This window comes from Rhagoletis pomonella, unplaced genomic scaffold, assembly GCF_013731165.1.
Source record: "Rhagoletis pomonella isolate Grant_MI unplaced genomic scaffold, Rhpom_1.0 Rhpom_scaffold_00009, whole genome shotgun sequence".
Taxonomy (NCBI): Eukaryota; Metazoa; Arthropoda; class Insecta; order Diptera; family Tephritidae; genus Rhagoletis; species Rhagoletis pomonella.
In genome coordinates, this window is record NW_023458563.1 from 1,314,517 (window position 1) to 1,319,048 (window position 4,532).

Here is a 4,532-nt window from a genome sequence, read left to right on the forward strand (position 1 = left end):
GCCATAAGTCAAATGACGTTTGTATTTTCAATATACAGTTGCGGACAGCCAATTAAAAGAAACATGCATTTTCTTGTTTTTTATATTTTGGTTAGTTTTAAAGGAAAATTATTAATATTTACATAACTTTGGTTGTAGTAAATTAAGAAGATATTATTTTAAGGACTAAAAAATTCAGAAAATATGTTTTATGATAATATCATGCAGAGTCTTCTTCGCTTTCTAAAAATCGTTTACGCGCTGCGACATGAAATTTATTAAATTCGGCAATGGTTCTGCTTTGATAACACTGCCCCAAGCAACCTCTAGAACTCAATTCGACACAAGCATATTTGCTAGCAGGGTCTTCATGATATGCCAAAGGATTTTCGGTATCCTCTTATGAAAAAGACGAATTATTTCCCCAACAGCTCTTTACAAATTTTTCTTTGCGCAAATGATATTCTTTATTGTCAATGTTATTGCGGCTTATTAATGGCTGCATTTCTTTATTCATTCTGAACATTTGGAATAAACTTTTTTGTTTATTTATTCTTTAGAACGTTCCTGATGATATGTTGACGTATATTTAAAACGCATTATTTTTATTCCGGCTGTGAAATGGGATTATCCGGAATGTATAAAGAAACGCAGCCAATATTTTATTTTTAATATTTTTATTGAGCTTTGTACCACGATTGTTTATTAGGAAAAATTGAAAAAGCATCAAAGTCTAAGCGGTAGAAGTTATAGCAGCTATTTCGGAGATCACCACATCTCCTCATCAGACTTCTTTTTTTTCAGACTTCAGCAGGGAGCAACAAGAGTTTACGGGATGTACATAGGTCAGTGGTTAACGCTTCTGACTTTGAACATCGATTACGCAGGTTCGATCCCTGCTGAATTCTGGAAAAAAAGAAGTCTGATGAGGAGATGTGGTGATCTCCGAAAAAGCTGCTATAACTTCTACCGCTTAGACTTTGTTGCTTTTTCAATTTTTCCTAATAAACAATCGTGGTACAAAGCTCAATAAAAATATTAAAGATATTCTTTATTGTTTTGATAATTTTTCTTAAATTCGAGAAAATGATTCCGAATATTGTACCATTTGTTACATTTTCCAAACTATATATTATACGTATTTACCACGAATAATAATAAAGAATTCACATAATGGAACTCCGCTGCTGGCACCTTCCTTTTATCTGTCTGTATTTCAGTGTCCGCAACTGTATTCATGAAATCAGACATAAGAAAACGTCAAATATTTAAAAATGTGAACGTCAAACATATCTCGTTGTAGCAATGGAGACGGTTGTGATTTAGCAACTGGATTTATTAAATCTTGATAGGTAAATCTCACAATGGAGACATAGTATTAAAAGGCTTGAAAGAGTTTTTTTCCAAGCAAGGTGGCTCTTATCTAGTAGGTCGCCCAACGCTGTGGGCAGTTCTCTGTTTTCAACTCGGTGGCTTCGCCTTGGACTGGGTCGCGTGGATTATGAGGACCAAAGTGAAATTTTAGTGACGTGTCTATGTACACTCCCTACCAGAGTACCTTTTATCTGTCCTTAAAGAATGTCATTGGGCATGAGCTCTCAAGGACGCCTCTGCTGACGATAGTATATTGATTGTAACTTTGCTCCGAAAACGAGTAGTAGTTGAGAGCCCTCCAGTCGAAAATGTGAGAACTTTCCCTTAGTGGGAAAACCATCTGCTGGTGAGTGTCCGAACATTTTTCTTAATACAAATGTTTAAATCATAGTTTAAGATGAAATTATTTATATAAAATATAAACTTTTATCTCGTTTTTGAGCGGCACGCAAGCCCTAGGTTTACCTGCGTCTTTCGCCGTCATCAACATGAACTTGAAGTCCCGGGATGCTGCTAATATTCAGACACGGCGTCAATACCGCCTTGTAGTGTTGGAAGTTAATCTGTCGAACTCTCATACGCCCATGAAAAACACAAAATTTTTGGCGATCTTAAACATACATAGTTGTTGGACAATAGCCTTACGTGCCATCAGCGTGCTTTACACATGTCTGAATTCTTAACCATTTTCAAACGAATCGCAATTTTAAATCATGAAGTACAATCAAACTAATGCGCTTGAATACAGACCATAGATCATAACTAAATCACTCTTATTTTTGCTTTGCATATAGTCGCTGTGAAAAGTCACCCTTGCACGTCAACTCGCAGAGCAAAGCGAAAGAAAGCCCAGCCAGCCAACAACCCCCTGGTTGAGTGTGGCATTTTAAATGCACCATTAACATGATTTACGCGCATTTAATTTTATCATAAATTTTATTCACTAACTGGATAATGTTTGTTAACATGACAAATGTTAACATTCGCTAAGCTTATTAAATTAGCAATCAGCAATAATAAGTTTAGCACAGCGGAAGTGCAACTCCTATTGCACAATAATTCCCAACAAAATGCAGACGCGCAGTCAGCAGAAGAACGTATTATTGTGGGAGCGGAAGCCAAACCAACACGCGCAGCCGAAGTTCGCAAACTCAGGGAATTTGCGACAACAACAAACAACTGGCCGGTGCAGTTAATTAGGCTAAGCAATTAGCCAGTAAGTGAAATGTTTGTAATAATTCAGTCTTTTAATAAAGCTCAAGCAGATTGGTCGTTTGACCAACAAAACGGTTTTTTTCTAACAAAAGAAAATCGTTAACTGGCGCCCAACGTGGGGCCTAGTTGTTCGCGGGTTGAAAAGTGCGCATCCTTAAAAATCCGTACCGTAAATACTTGAAAGAAAAACCGTGGAAATCGCGCGGGAAAATAAAAGCACTCCAACGAAAGCAGCAACTGAGGCCAGTGTATAGGAGCGTATAACGGCCCCCCAGTAGACCAATCATACGGACGAAAAGGAGACGCCAAGACGTCAGCCGGTACGCAGAAGGACCTTCCCCAAAATGGAGAAGCTAGCAATGTAAGTTAAGTATAGAAATAAGAAAGTGTTAAATAAAATGTGTAAAATTTAAAATCTTTATTAAATGTAATAAGTAAATAAATATCTAAAGGAAATTGTTTTGAAAAGTGAAATTAGAAAAAATATATTATATATATAAACGAAATAAAATATTAATTTGTGGAAAAAAGGATTAACTTAGATTTAGTGCGAATTAAAAATTTAGGAATAATAACAAGCCACTGATTAGGCTTTACACTGAAAAAATTAAAGGAAATTATTTATCCAAATCGGAATTTTATATGATAAAGTGAAGTAATGCCGAAAAATTAAATTAATTAAATTCACCACTTTTTGTGAATAATTTAAAGGAAAGATTTTAACAATTTTAATTTTCAATTAGTTAAGGATTTCAAAGCCAGTAATAAAACGAATTCTTACTACTATTAATATAACAAATTAATTATAATAAATAAACTTAAAGGTTGAAAATTTAAAAATCAATTGATAGACATGAATCCGGAAAATCTCATTCGTCCACCAATGCTTAACGCATCCCGTCCACCAGCTGCACCTTCTGGTCAGCCAGCTCCGCGTCCTTCCAGCACATTTTCGATGGAAGAAATTACAAATGTGGTTACAGGAATAGTCAATAATATCTTTAGAACTGAAGGGCGAAACATAGTTCAAGCCGCCCTTAATCCCAACGCGAATTTTTCAAATTTCACGGACATTACCATAGATACAAACCTACCCGGTAATGTTTCCGAGCTCGACAAAATCCCGGATGTCGTAAGATGTCTTCGGGAATTCTCCGGAAACCCAGGAGAATTCACATCTTGGAGGAAAAGTGTGGACAGGATCCTCCAAATATATGAGCCTCAAAGAGGAACTCCCAAATATTATGGGATACTGAATGTCATTCGAAACAAAATTGTGGGCAACGCCGACGTTGTTCTGGAGTCATACAATACTCCATTAGACTGGCAGGCTATATCAAAATGCCTGACGCTACATTACGCGGACAAGCGCGATCTTGGTACTCTTGAGCACCAAATGACCTCTCTCGTGCAGGGTAACCTCAAGATGCAAGAGTTTTACCAACGGGTATACTCTCATTTATCCTTAATACTAAACAAACTCGGCTGCATGGAGGTCGGCACAGAAGCCATGCACCTATTGACTCGTACGTATAGGGATAAAGCCCTGGACACATTCGTTCGCGGACTCAAAGAAGATCTACCGAGACTCCTTGGAATGAGGGAACCAGCGGATCTCCCTCAGGCACTCCATTTGTGTCTCAAACTCGAGAACCAAAATTTCAGGTCACATTATGCTTTAAGCAATATTGACCGGGGTAGGAAGCCGCAGGAATTTCGACCACCTCTGCCTTCTAGAGGGCTAAATAATGAATTCTACCCGGAATTGGCATACATGCCCCAACCCAGGTTGTACGCAACCACTCCATATAAACCGACTCAGATGAACTGTCAAGGCCAACGTCCATAACAGGCTAATTATTATGGTCAGCAGCCAAACAATCCACCACCACGTCCTTTGCAAAAGCCACAGCCACGTCCAGAACCAATGGACATCGATCAATCGCTACGAACACGCAACATAA

At 37.8% G+C, this 4,532-nt stretch overlaps 1 protein-coding gene across 1 annotated transcript in view; it reads left to right on the plus strand.

Annotated features, from left to right (window-relative positions):
* The window catches only part of LOC118745542 (transcriptional activator protein Pur-alpha), a 279,275-nt gene that overhangs the window by 26,467 nt on the left and 248,276 nt on the right, over positions 1-4,532 (plus strand). The gene's annotated exons all lie outside the window — the stretch shown is intronic.